General features: G+C 33.1%; 1 pseudogene; it reads right to left on the reverse strand.

Annotated features, from left to right (window-relative positions):
* Positions 1 to 5,654: 5,654 nt before the first annotated feature.
* On the reverse strand, positions 5,655 to 6,100 carry LOC141506729 (ATP synthase F(0) complex subunit g, mitochondrial pseudogene; annotated as a pseudogene).
* Positions 6,101 to 14,618: the final 8,518 nt, after the last annotated feature.

Raw genomic sequence — 14,618 nt, forward strand, 5'->3', positions numbered from 1 at the left:
CTACTAGAAACTTCCTTTGGCTATGGTCCTGGGCAGGACTGAGGGTGGTGGAAATCCTTGGTTCTTGTTTCTCAATATCCAGTGGCTCCCTGACTTGGGGATGGTCAGATATGGTAACTAAATCAGGTAAAAAAGCAAAATCCTATACTTCTCTATTAAATCCAGGCTCCTTTCCTGCCTTAGTGTTTCCCAATAGTCTGACTATTCTATCAAAATCTATCGCAGGAATTTTCCTGGTGTTAAAGCAGTTGTCTAGTTTAGATGTGGCAATTCCCAGTAGATAGTCTTTGAATTCTGCTGTGGAAAAGCATGAAGTCGCCAAGAATCCAATCCATTCATTATGAAAAATAATGAGAACTCAGTATACCCTGGAGTAACAAACAGGAGACACTATTTCAAAATGAATAATATTTACCCTACCATCATTTTTCTCCTGTTGTGCTTAAACGAACATGAACCAAGGTGCATATCCCCACTCAAACACTGAAACTTTATTTTTTTCCCCTTTCAACAAGTAAAACCTAATTATATACTTATTTCCCCTAAATTCTTCTGTCCTTTATGTTTCCTTATGTTCTAATTTCCAGAAGCCTTCAGTTACCCCTTACACTTTTCTTGGGCTGGTTAAAATGTATCTAATAAAGGAATGCTGTTTCCACCATTCATTTGGTTGTGTTGCTCATTTATAAAAGTCTATAATTTCTAAACTTTTCTAGTGGATTGAGGGCAATGGATAAATCCTAACCTACTACAATAGCTTGTTCATGCCAAATCCCAAATATTCTAATAGTTATCAGCATAAAATTGAAAAAAGATATTCGGAAGATTGAAGAAAAGACTAAAGTAAGTACAAGCTCTTCATCTGATATATACTTAGATAAGAAAATTATACAAATATTCAGATAGGAGTACCAAGACTGCCACAATTTGATGGGCTAAAAAGTTAGAATCCTTTGAGAATTTACTAAGGAATAAAAGCAGTATCCAAAAAAGTTATATTAGTGAAAATATTCTAAGGAATAAAAAAGGGTTGTCCTTTGGATTGAACTTCACATTTCCTGAATAATATGAAGCAAAATCTACAGTAATTATTGTATCTATAAGAAGTATCTCATTGGAAAGATATTCTTACCAAACAATTCAGAGAAAATGAATTATCATAAGGTTATTGATCATATTTTATTTTAAATATATAGCTCACATTTCTATACTACTTTAACATTTACACAGTATTTTCCTTGGTTAACTATTGTAATATGAACAAAGCTCTGCTCTTGGAGTCAGGAAAATCTGATTTGAAATCTAGGTTTGAATACTGACTAGCTATGTGACCTGGACAAGTCACCCAAGACCTCTGTCTGTCTATTTTCTTAGTGGTAAAATGCAGGCAAAAATAGCAAAATTTGATTGTGAGAATCAAATGAAATAATTGTGAAGTCCTTAGCATGGTGCCTGCACATTCAGTATGTAATAAATGATTTCTTTCTTCTTCTTCTTCTTCTTCTTCTTCTTCTTCTTCTTCTTCTTCTTCTTCTTCTTCTTCTTCTTCTTCTTCTCTCTCTCTCTCTCTCTCTCCCTCTCTCTCTCTCTCTCTCTCTCTCTTAGCAAGTCCAAGAAGCATGGAGCATAATCAAAGTATTCTAAAGTATAAAGTATAAATTTTTATAGATAAGGAAACTGAGGCTCTGAAAAGATGGACAACATGTCCAGTATGTTATTATAGTGTTAATGCCTGATTTGAAATGTAATAATGTGAAGTCCAGACAACTTTCATTATACTATGTAGTGTACTTAAATATACTGAAGAAAGGAAAAGATTTAAATAAAACATTAGCAATCTTATTGGAGAGAAAAATATGCTATGACAGTACTCTTAAGCCTAGTGTTCTCTGGAAGAAATCTAAATTATCATAGTAGTACTATTAATATTACATATTTTGTATTTAATTATCATTGAAGTTATTTTATCTTTCCTCCTCTTCCCAATTGAATGTAGATTGGAGAGTATTTTGTTTCTGTTTAATGAATCTCAAATGTCTAGAACACCGGGGATAGGGCACACATAGGTATTGCACCTGTGATTTCATTTATATAGGGATTAAGAAAGTCCATTTATCATTTGTTTTATGCAACCTTTTGCCTTAAAAAGTTGTCTAGAGAACTGAGAAGTAACTTTCCCAAAGTAATAGTCAATAGGTATCAGAAGTAGAACCTGAACTCAGATCTTTATGGATTTCGAGATCAAATCTCTATCCAGTACCCTACCTTGCCTCTCTTCCTTACACATGGTAAAGGCTTTTAAAATGTTGTTTAATTATATTTACCTTTGATAGAACAATAAGACAAGGAACCATTCAGAATTGAATACTGTAGAAAGACCCTACAAAAAATAAACATTGGACTGTCCTGATTCTGAGATGCCTTCAAATTATGTACTTCTATGATTTTATTGCTCTGAATATTTTAAAGAAGAAAACATCAAGAAATTGCAATCTGCAATACTACCAGATAAAAAAAAATCATTAAGAACAAACATACAGAAAAAAGCCTCCTGCCCACAAAGTTATCTGACTTTGATGCCTGCTTTTTAACTGGAAGGGATCTTTGAAACAACACAGATCTATTTTTGAGATATTACAAAGCGAAAAAAGGTTCCAAAGGTTAAAAAATAACAAATGCTACTGTTTTTAAAAAGTGGCAACCAATAAGACATCAATATTTTACATCTCAAGTTTTAATATTTCTCAAAGGGTTTTATAATCTAGATATATATGGTCTATTTAGGTATCCAGAGTATGTTGAACAAGGAAAAGAGAAGGAAACTCAACTGAATGAGATATAATTAGAGAAGTAGGAAGCTATTGCTGATTTCAAAAAAGTATTCAACCTAGAAAAATGACAGACAGTCTTAAAGTTTCCTCTCAAGCAGGTGGGCACCCACCTACATGTTAACTATAATACATAATAATTTTGAAAATGAAATTTTCAAGGATCCACTAAATATTCAATTTAATTTAAGTGTAAAGCAGGGAGACATATACTTGCCAAAATCTTTATCACCATTTTGGGTGATGTCCTGCATAAAAACCACTCCAAAGGAAGATTGTCTATTAATTTCATTGGTTCCTGCCTTCATAGAGAATATCATTCTGGTTTTATTCAGCCCTGGAATATTTTGAACCTCTCCTCTTTGAGATCTTTGGTTGCTAAAATGCTATTATTTCAACAATACTCGAAAAACAAAACAAAACTAAACTAATTAAGGCATTTGTTCACACTGTGCTCATACAAACAGAAAAAGCTTTTTGATTTAGATCATTATCAATGTCTTGAAGAAGTCTGCATTTGGGAAAAGAACTGGGTTCAGAATTGATTAGAAGTAAATAATCAAACTGACCTTAAACTGTCTATTATTGAAAAAGTCAATCCTTTCTTAAAATATATATTCTCCCAGTGTTGTTATGATCATGAATGATAGAATACCAAAAAATCAAAGAGAGCTCATTACTTTAGATGATCCAGACACTGATGAAAAGACAATGGTTTTGTAGATCATTACAAATTACAAATGATGACCTTGCATTCAAAGAGTGATGTAAAAGGACATTGATTGAAAGAGATGGGCTAGTAAAATACTGAGAACAACTTCCATACCTGTGGCATATATCTTTGATAAGGATGTCTCCTATGATGTTTTTGTTAATTTTGATAACCAGAAGATCATTGAACAACTTTATTTGTTCAATTTGATAGTTGTATCTACCAAATAACATTTATCTTCATTTAACCTCAGTAAATCTGAATGAATAAAAGGCACTTTCTCCTCCCAAGAGATTTCTATAAAAATGAATCATAAGTCCAGTTTTTAATCTTTTCTCAGTAAACAGAAGAATTCATGTTGGGAGATACATTTTTGTAAATGCAAATTTCATCTTCTTCTTTTTGATTATGAAAAAAATAATTTTCATAACAACTTCTTTTTACTCAGTGCACCATTCAGTCAATACTGTGACTATGAAGATGTGACCTGATATAAAGAATAAAATGTGAAATCCAGTCAAAATATCTAACACTTTCATTAAAATGATTTCAACCTGTAAACAGACCATTGTAATATGGATAATCATAAACTCCGCTATTAATCTTAGCTTAATAAATATAACAATTTTATGAGTTAAGTAGTTGAGTATATGTATGTATATATGTACATAAATGTATGTATATTTCGGTGTTCCTTAACCAAGAAAAAAATCACTTTAGACTAGTAAAGAATTCCAAAGGCATAGAGAGCTATATGTATGTGTCTCTATACATTCATATGTATGTTTATATATATATATATATATATATATATATATATATATATATATATGTATACCATATTATTAGATGTTCCAAACAATTTCTAATTTTATTCTGTTAGAGAGCAAAATAACTTTTTATCTCTCAGTGTTCCAGAATTTCTGAAAATTTTACATTTTGATCACAACTACTATAAATTTAGAACTAGGCTGTATTATGGGGTAGAGTTAATTCCTTTGTCTCAAGATTTTTCATAATATATTCAGTTTACATTTCCTCAGTAATATAAAGGGATGTGTGCAGCTTTAGAAGAAGTAGATTCCATCTCATTGAATTTCTGGGATCAAACCTCAGTCCAATCAATTAAATAGCTTGTTGTGTTGAAAAAACCCCAGTTCCTTCATAAGGTTCTTTCTAAACAATTAATGAAAACCAAATGAACCCTTTTTTTCCCTCTTTGCATGCCATTCAGATCAAATTCTTACAGTTTATTATGATAAATCTCCCACTTTTCCTTTGATCTATCACAACACAATATTTACTTCATTGCTGGAATTAAATACAATTACCAAAAATCTTTGGTTTCAATGACATTATTAGTTGGTCTTTGCCAACATGATTTCTTACAGAATAGATTCACATCTCCTACAGGGAAGGGAGTTGCTATTTACATGTCTGTGTTTGTACTTCTAGAATCCCCATTATTTTTAGATTTCTTCTGGGAGCAAATGACAAACCTAAAATTTAGTTCTTTTAATATATGTACTTAATACTAGAAATTGCCCTGGTGCATTGCTATATAAAATTCTGAGTACCGCTTCTCAAGATCCATACTGAATAAACCAAAGAGCTACAAGGCAACTTTTCATAAAATTATTCCAAGTTTATTTAAGAAATCAAGGGCTCTATGATTTGACAAAACTTGACCATGACCTTCAGTCATTACAGGAAAAACAGTCATTATAAGAGAAACAGAAAACAGTTTGGTACATAGGTGTTTCTATTATATGGGCATGTGTGCATCTATGTATGTGTGTGTGTGTGTGTGTGTGTGTTTGTGTATATGTATGATTAGAAATAATTCATGGAAAAATATTTAGCATGTACTACATAACACGTTCCAAGAATATATTATGAGCCGATATATCAATGTCCCTTTTGGTAAAGTTCTGATTTCCTACAGTACTGGTATCTACATGCATATAGTCTATATCCACAGGGAAAGACATAGTGGATAAGTTTCTTCAAGCTAATGGTCTGCAAAAAAATGTTGTTAGTATCAAACCTCCCAAATTTCTTGTTAGAAGAAGAAGGTAAATGTATGAAAGTTTTGGTTATTTCACAGACTGCCCTTATAAGTTTTGAACTATTTCCTTATAATTCGGTTTGTAATATTTTTGTGATCTCATTTTATTTATAAGTCTAGGCATATCTGTTTCATGAACATGCAAAGGATAAATAAAACACTGAGATACTAAGAGTTGGTCTTCAAGTATTATAACCATGATGCCTCCCTTGCCTATGATCTCACCAATGTAAAACCACATGCATACCTCAGTCACCACCAAACTATTTAGCAGAGCTTCCTTTACTGTAAGATTTTTGAAGCTACCAGTTGGAACTTCTGGGAATAAGTTTTCAGGTTCTCAATGGCTCTGGGTTTCTCAGCAGGACTTGAAGGAACCAGTTCAGCCTTGGCATAGTGTCAAGATGTGACCAATTAAGTCTTTGAATAAGTTGAAAAAGCATTTAGCAGGGCTGGTGTCTTATCAATGGCATTGCAGATGAGCTGAGCCATGCTTGTATGAGCACAGGAACATACCACTGGTCAAGACCTGGCTGTAGGTTCTCAACTACAAGGAGATTTGTTACCTATATCAACCTATTTCCCAAGTCTAAGTTAAAAGGTTTTCAACATCAGGTTATTGACATCAGGCTTAAAATCATTAAATTCATTAATCCAGATTTTATTAATGGTTCTGTTACGTAGGATAAACATTTAAGTAAGACTCTGTCTGTGATTATAGCTTTGAGACCACAAAAGTACTTACCTAGCTTCTGTTCCTGCTATGAATTTTAAGATCCATGAAATATAAACTACATTCCTGCTATGAATCTCAAAGCACAACCAAGAAAATTAAACTAATTTTCACCCACTCTTCAACATTAATATTTCAGTAAAGTCAATATCTTATTAAAGGAAATGATTGACTTGGATAGGAAAAGCAACACCCTAATTAATGAATCAATATATCAATCAATAAGCATTTTAAGAATCTATTATGCTCAATGAATAGCATTTTAAATGTTCAGCCTTGTTACAGATATAATGAAATGTATTGAATTGTTGTTGTTCACAAATGCACACAAATACGCATCTGTTCTCCAAAAAAGCCTTAGAGCTATTTCTTCTCTCCCAGTAAGCTGCTGTGTTCTTTGTATTGAAGTTTACTATAGGTCTTTTCTTCTGCTTTAATTATTCAAGAAAATTATGAAGGCCCCCAACCTTTAAATGAAGACCAATGTTTATTATCTCCAGTGTTTAAAAGTTGCCATTTATTTTATCATTTTCTTTCCTTTGCATCTGATTCTTCTCTCACAACAATATCAATATGGGTCTATGTTTAGCATAGATTATAAATGTAGAGCCTATATCAGATTGCTTTCTGTCAAGGAAAGCGGGGAGGGAAGGGAGGCAGGGAGAAAAATGAAAATTCAAAACCTTACAAAAAATGATTGGTGATGATTATGCAGCCCTTTATCAGGGGAACTGTCCAATTAATTGCTTCATTTCCTCTTGATCCATCTTCTAGCCTATCTTTTCAGAACATAAGTGATTTCAAGATAAAGTGATATTTTTATTTCATTTTTTGTTCAATCCTAAAATGTATTACATTGCTGTTACCTTGCCTGAATCATACATCTTCTGGGGTTATATGCCTTCTGCTGGAAAGTACTTTTGTATTTAATCCTTCACCTATTAGTGAATCAAAAAAGATTATTTTTGAAGTGTAGTTCTTGTCATTTCTTAAAACAACATAATTAATGATCTCAGCCAGGAATTTACAGGATGGTGGTCTTTAATGGGTTGCAGTCACAATAGTAACTGAAAATTCATATCTGGATGTTAATCTTATCCCTGATAAGAGAAGTATTACAAAACCAGACAAAGATGTAGCATGAAAATTGTGATGATGTAAGGTACAGTTTCTTATACAAATTCTTTCTAGGTTGCATCATATTAACATTACACCAAATTCAGTTCAAGCAAAAAAGTGATATTTTCTTCTTTTTTCCTGAACTTTAGAAATAAAATAAGCATTTCCATACCAAAAATAGAATAAGTGACAAAATAAAAAAAAGATTGTGTATGAAATTTCACATCTACTATATCCAATTTATTTAAATATATATAATTAAGTTATCAAGCAACTTTCCTTTTTATTATTTTTCCTTTCTTCCCTCTTCCACCTAGAGATGACTACCATTAGGCATATATGTATGTACACATGTATATGTATATGCATGCATTTTTATAAATGTGAGTTTGTGTGTGTAAAAATATTCTAAATATACTTCCATTTATCAGTTTTTTCTCTAGATGCAGATGTTGTCTTCCATTATAGGTTCTTTTTTTGTTAATTTGGGTATTTATAATGATAAAAATGACATTCACCCAAAATTATTCTTAAAACAGTGTTGCTGTTACTGTCTGCAATGTTCTCTTGGTTCGGCTCATTTTATTCTTCATTATTTTGTGCATCTATCTATTTTTTTCTAAAACATCACTTCCTGTAGGACAGTAGTATTCTATTATAATCATAGACCACAACTAATTCAACCATTCCTCTAATGGTGAATGCACAGTGTCACAATTTCCAGATTTTTGCCACCACAAAAAAACCATTATTCCCCAAATCATCTAGGGGCAAAATGATCATATCACTGAATCAAAGCATATAGACAGTTTAATAACTCTTTGGTGAGCCAAGATGATGGTGTAGGGGAAGAAATTCCCCAAAATTCTTAGCCCCAAAACTCAAGAATCCATAAAATTATGACTCTACCCAAATTCTAGAGGGGTAGAACCCATAGAAAGACTTAGTGAAAGAATTATCCAATCCCAAACAACTTGGTAGATCCATGGTAAAGGTCTATTCTACTGGTACTGGGGTTTGAAAAAAGCTGCAGCACAACCTGGTCCAGAGCTGCACCTTGTCAGAAAAAAATCAAGTCTAAACTTTTAGGAACAGCTTGCAGTGTACCTGAGTCTCCCAGGGTATGTAGGAAAAATTTTCAGACGTTTTCACCTAGGGGTTGCCAGGATGGGTCGGAGGGTTGTGTAGAGAACTCTGCCATACCATAGCAAACAAGGTGCCTGGGCCTGTGCTGCCCTCTGGTCAGGCCTGGGAACCTACAGAGCCACCTAGCAACGACTTCTGCAGTGTTCAACCCACAAATGGAAAGGGGGTGGGGAGAAACTGCAGAGGTCTTTCTACTATCCCTGGGGCAGGACTCTGCTGCTTTACTAAGACTCAGATCCAGGTCGCATAGTACCATAGAAGGGCAAGGACCCTCCTCACAAATCCAGGGCAGAGGGAAGTGCCTGTAGTCATCCACAGACCAGACCACAGGTCAAGAGAGCAGTCAGAGTCTCTCAAAAGGTTTTGGAAGTCATAGGCTGTGGAAATGAATTAATAAATAACAGAAAAAAAGGAATTCCACCATATACAAATACTTTGGTCCCATAGAGGATTAATATATATATATATATATATATATATATATATATATATATATATATATATATATACTCAGAAGATGACAAAGTCAAAGCTTCTTTATCGAACACCTTTATGAAAACTAGATATTGCTCTCAGGTTATGGAAAAGCCCCCCAAAACTTTGAAAATCAAGTAAGGGAGGTAGAAGAAAAATTGGGAAGAGAAATGAAAGCAATGAAGGAAAATCATGTGAATCAAGTCAGCAGCTTGATGAAGAAGATTAAAAAAACTGAAGACAATAATATAATAAAACCCAGCTTAGTTCAAATGGAAAAAGGAATCCAAAAGAATAGTTAGGAAAAGATTGTGTTATAAAGCAGAATTGACCAATTGGAAAAGGAGATAAGAAAGCTTTTTGCACAAAATTACTCCTTCATCTGTATAATAGAAAAACGGATGCTGATGACTTTGTGAGACATCAAGAATTAATAAGATAAAACCAAAAGAATGAAAAACTAGACAAAAATGTGAAATATTTAATTGGAAAAAGAACTGAAATGGAAAATAGATCCAGAAGAGATAATTTAAATATTATTTGGCTACCTGAAAGTCATGACTTGGAAAAGAGCTTCAACTTAATTTTTCAAGAAATAATCCAGCAATATTACCCATGAGATCCTAAAAGCAGAGGGTAAAATAGAAATTGAAGGAATATGCCAATTACCTTCTGAAAGAGATCCTCAGAAAAGAGCTCCCAAGAATATAACAGCCAAATCTTAGCACTCCCAAATGAAAGAGAAAATGCTACAAGAAGCAGAGAGAAAGAATTCACTTACCATGTTGCTCCAGTCAGTATTATACAGGATTTTGTGTCATGGACATTAAGTACTCATAGGGCTTGGTATATGATATTCTAAAAGGCAAAACAGCTTAGATTACAACCAAGAATCAACTACCCTGCAAAGCTGAACTTCCCCTTTCAAGGGGAAAGCTGGACACTCAAAACTTCCTAATGAAAAGACCATAACTTATATATACATACATACATATATATATATATATATATATATATATATATATATATATATATATATATATATGAAGTTAGAAGGAGCATATATATAGACAAAGCATAGGAGGGAGCTGAATATAACTTTATACTGTAGTATAAATATGGAGTCAATGAGAAAAAAGGGAATGTACTGGAAGAAAGGGAAAGAAGAGGTAGAGTGGACTAAGTTGTTTCATGTGAAAGAGTCAAGAAAAAAACATTTGCAATGGAGTGGAAGGGGGGTGGAGATGAGCTTTCATTTTCATTATAAATAATTCCAAGAGGAAATAACATACTCACCCTAGAGGGTATAGAAATCTATCTTACCCTAGAGGAAAAAAGAGGAGGAAAAGGATGTGAGAAGTGGGGGGGAAAGGGAGGGGGATGGGTGTGGGGTGTGTAGATGATAGAATGGAGGAAAACCATGTGAGAGTCTAGTCAGATACAACACACTTTTTAGGAGGGGAAAAGGTGAAAGTTGAGAGAGAATAAGAATAATAGGGTGGGGAGGTATAGAATGAAGGAAAATACAATTAAAAATAGCAAGTGTGGGAAAAATATTGAAGCAACTTCTTTGATGGTTTTACGATAAAGAATGCAGCCCATCCCAGATACAGAGCAGATGGTGTCTGAACACAGCCTGAGGTAGACTTTTTTCCTCCCATTTTATTTCTCTTGATGTTTCTCTGTCTTTTGTGGGGAAGAGTGGTTAAGGTTTACTCTCATAACAAGGTAATTTAGTAATGTGGAAATAAATAAGTAAATCATTAAAAAAATAAAATAAAAGGGCAGCTAGATGATGCAATGGATAGAGCAATAACCCTGGACTCAGAAGAACCTTAGTTCAAATCCAGCCTCAGATACATAATAATTCCCTAACTGTGTGACCTTGGGCAAGTCCCTTAAACCCATTGCCTCAAATAAATAAATAAACAAACAATTAAATAAATAAATAAACAAATCAATCAATCAATAATTTGTTTTTAAATAGAATAAAATTAATGGAGTGGAGAAAATAATTTTGGGCACAACTCAAAATGACTGAATCACTTTGAAGATTTATCAACAGTGTAACAATGTGCCAGTTTTTCTTCATCCTTCCAATATTTTTTGTTCCCCTGCAATAATTTTAACCAGTCTCATAGGTATAAAGCAATGTCTATTGACTAGAGAAATATTAGTTAATATAGAAAATGTTTCAAAACAAAGTTTACTCCATCACAAACTTAGGGGGTATACTGGAAAGAAGGGTGAACTCTGAGTCAGAAAAGTTTAAGTTTCCATTCTGCCTCAGACTGTTTCCTTGAATAAGAGGCTTATATCTCTAAATATCAATTTTATTAGCTATAAAATGAGAATAAAAATAACACCACTTTTTCCCAGATTTTAATGAGAATCAAGTAGCATTAATGAAGTACTTCGTTAATCTATCACATATAAATTTGGAGGATTTCAAATGTTCATAGAAATTATCTGCTTCTTCATTGTCTTCAATAGGTGCTAAGGTTTCATTCTCATTCCTTCAAATTATTTATATTTGCATATTTATGTACATGTTGTTCACTCACCACAAAATGGTTTTGTTCATACTTGGTTTTCATAGAGGTCCAATGACATCACAATGTTGGGCAAAATAGTGGATGAAGGGTGATTACTTGCACTCGAATTTGATTTCTGTCTTATTCTCTCTTCCAGAGTCAATCAAGTTCAGTGGAAAGTCAAGAGGACTACAAATGATGCATGAATGAGGAAGCTTTGATTGGAACAGACTGTTCTCATCTGCCCATTTGTGATGTGAGAACATATTCTTGGATTAGATGCCCCCTAATTTACTGATGGATTTGTGGTCTGTCAGTTAATTTGAACCTGGTTTAATAAGGATTTGGACACTCCATATGTTAGTTTCTTGGAGCCTCAAGTGAGGGTTGATTGACAGGTAAGCACCAAAGGTGCATGGGTGGTCCTGAAAAGGATTTAAGAGACACTTTTTACCCCTGAGGTGCTATACAAAAGATGGGAGCATGTTCAGTAAAATGTAAAATGCATTTGATAACTGAGACAATTTTTTGTTTCTACCTAGAACCCATCATGATGATAATAAATAAATGTGAATTCAATGATGAAAATCTGACAACAAAAAGGGAAAGGAAGATGCTGTGCTTTAAATGTCTCACTGTCCCTATCCCCACTTAATGGACCATTGTTATCCAACATGGTGTCATGACCTTGTTTACCAGACTCATTCTCTCTACTTTATTATAAATTGATGGAAGAGATTATATCTTATGTACTTCAGAGTTCAGTTCAGAGCTTTATTCATAGTAAGGACTTTACAAATGCTTATTGAAGAGATATATGCTGAGCATGAAATACTACCTCATGTCATATAAAGTCACTCATATTTATTAAGCATATAATTTATGCTAAAGCATGGGTGCTAAAGACTGGCAATAGAGAGAAAGAGAAAAGGCTTTTCTCTTTCTCTGGGATCACATATTCTCATACAGGAAAATACATGCAAACATGTATATATATATATATATATATATATATATATATATATATATATATATATATATATATATATATAAATATATATGCATGTGTGTGTGTGTGTCTCTGTCTGCATGATAGATTAGAAGTAATAATTGTGGTAAGACATGAGGCTTAAGATTGGGATACAGAAAGGCTTCTTATAGAAATCAGAATATTAGTATGTTAGTTGAGGCATGAAGGAAGCCCGGGAAACTAGGTGACAGAAATGAGGAGGGTAAAAAAATTCACACACTATGTATTATATATATACACATACATACATACATACATACATATACATATATACATACATATACATATACATGTATATATACACATACACAAAGCACACCTATGCTTATGTAAATATCATTATATTTATATATGAATACAAAATAAACACATGTTACATATATGCAGACATTTTAAGAAATGTAAGTATATATACACATTTATCTATATAGACATATACACATGTGCATGTGTGTACATTCACATATATACATCATTATATACATATATACACACAAACACACACAGTTATCTCTGTGTGTGTTTGTGTGTATATATGTATATTAGGAAATACTTTTAAACCTTAAAGAAGATACATGCATAACTTCTTAATACTTATACATGAATACTCACATGACTGTATATATGTGTGTGTATAAACATACATACATACACATACATTCATATACACAAATACACTCATAGCTTATATATTATGAAAATACTTTTAAACACTAAAGAATATCTATTCATAATTTCTTCATGCCTATACACACATGTATGAATGCACACACATGTGTTTGTGTGTATCTGTATTCTTGTGAGGTTTAAAAGTAATTTTCCAACAACCATCCTCAGAAGCAGGTAGGATAAATAATAAAATTCCCATTTTATTAATGAGCAAACTGATGTTCTGGTAGATTAAGGGACTCATTTAAATTAGTTTAGCACCTAACTTATCAAGTTTATCATTCCTTATGTCCCATTTCCTCAAGGTTGTGTTAGGTGATTGTATTAGTCTAAAAAGGAAGGAACTAGAGAAAACAGTATCTAGTGGTGTGTGATTTTGAGAGGTGGGGGAAGAGTAGAATGAACTAAACAAACAGAGGACAGGGTGTTATATTGAAAAGTATTCTGAATTTTAGGTTTAAGGAACAGGGTTTAAATAGCTGCTGTTCTATTTAGTATGTTGTAACTTTGAACAAGTCAATATATTTCCTCAATTATAAGATAAGGTGATTATTGATCTTCATTAAAAGTTTGTTATATCTCTAAAGCTTTGATTCCATGAGAGTAGAAGCCAAGCAGCAAAAGAGAGAAGAGAGGATTGTCAAGAAACAGGGGAAGAGTGAAGGGGAGTCATTGATGGGGCAATGAAGCTGAAAGCTGTCCTTTCACCATTAGGTATATGCTCAGTCTTAAAAATGTCCTTGGGACAGCTAGGTGATACAGTGCATAGAGCCTTGACCCTGGATTCAGCAGGACCTGAGTTCAAATCCAACTTCTGACACTCAAGAATTGCCTAGCTGTGTGACCTTGGGCAAGTCATTTAATCCTATTGCCTTGCAAAAATAAAACAACCAAAAAATGCTCTCAAAAAAAAAAACACCCAAGCACTGATCAAGAGATCTTTGTTTCTGCCTTTCTTCTTTTCTTCCTTCCTTCTTTCTTCAAATCTTCCTTCCTTCTTTTCTTTTCTTTTCTTTTCTTTTCTTTTCTTTTCTTTTCTTTTCTTTTCTTTTCTTTCTTTTCTTTTCTTTTCTTGTCTTTTCTTGTCTTTTCTTGTCTTTTCTTTCCTTCCTTCCTTCCTTCCTTCCTTCCTTCCTTCCTTCCTTCCTTCCTTCCTTCCTTCCTTTCTTTCTTTCTTTCTTTCTTCCTTCCTTCCTTTCTTTCTTTCTTCCTTTCATCCTCCCTTTACGTTACTCTTCCTTGCTTTTCCATTCCTTTTCTTCTTTTTTTGCTTCCTTTATGCCATTCTGCAGCTTAGTGGCACAG

The sequence above is a fragment of the Macrotis lagotis genome, chromosome 1, assembly GCF_037893015.1.
Source record: "Macrotis lagotis isolate mMagLag1 chromosome 1, bilby.v1.9.chrom.fasta, whole genome shotgun sequence".
NCBI lineage: Eukaryota > Metazoa > Chordata > Mammalia > Peramelemorphia > Peramelidae > Macrotis > Macrotis lagotis.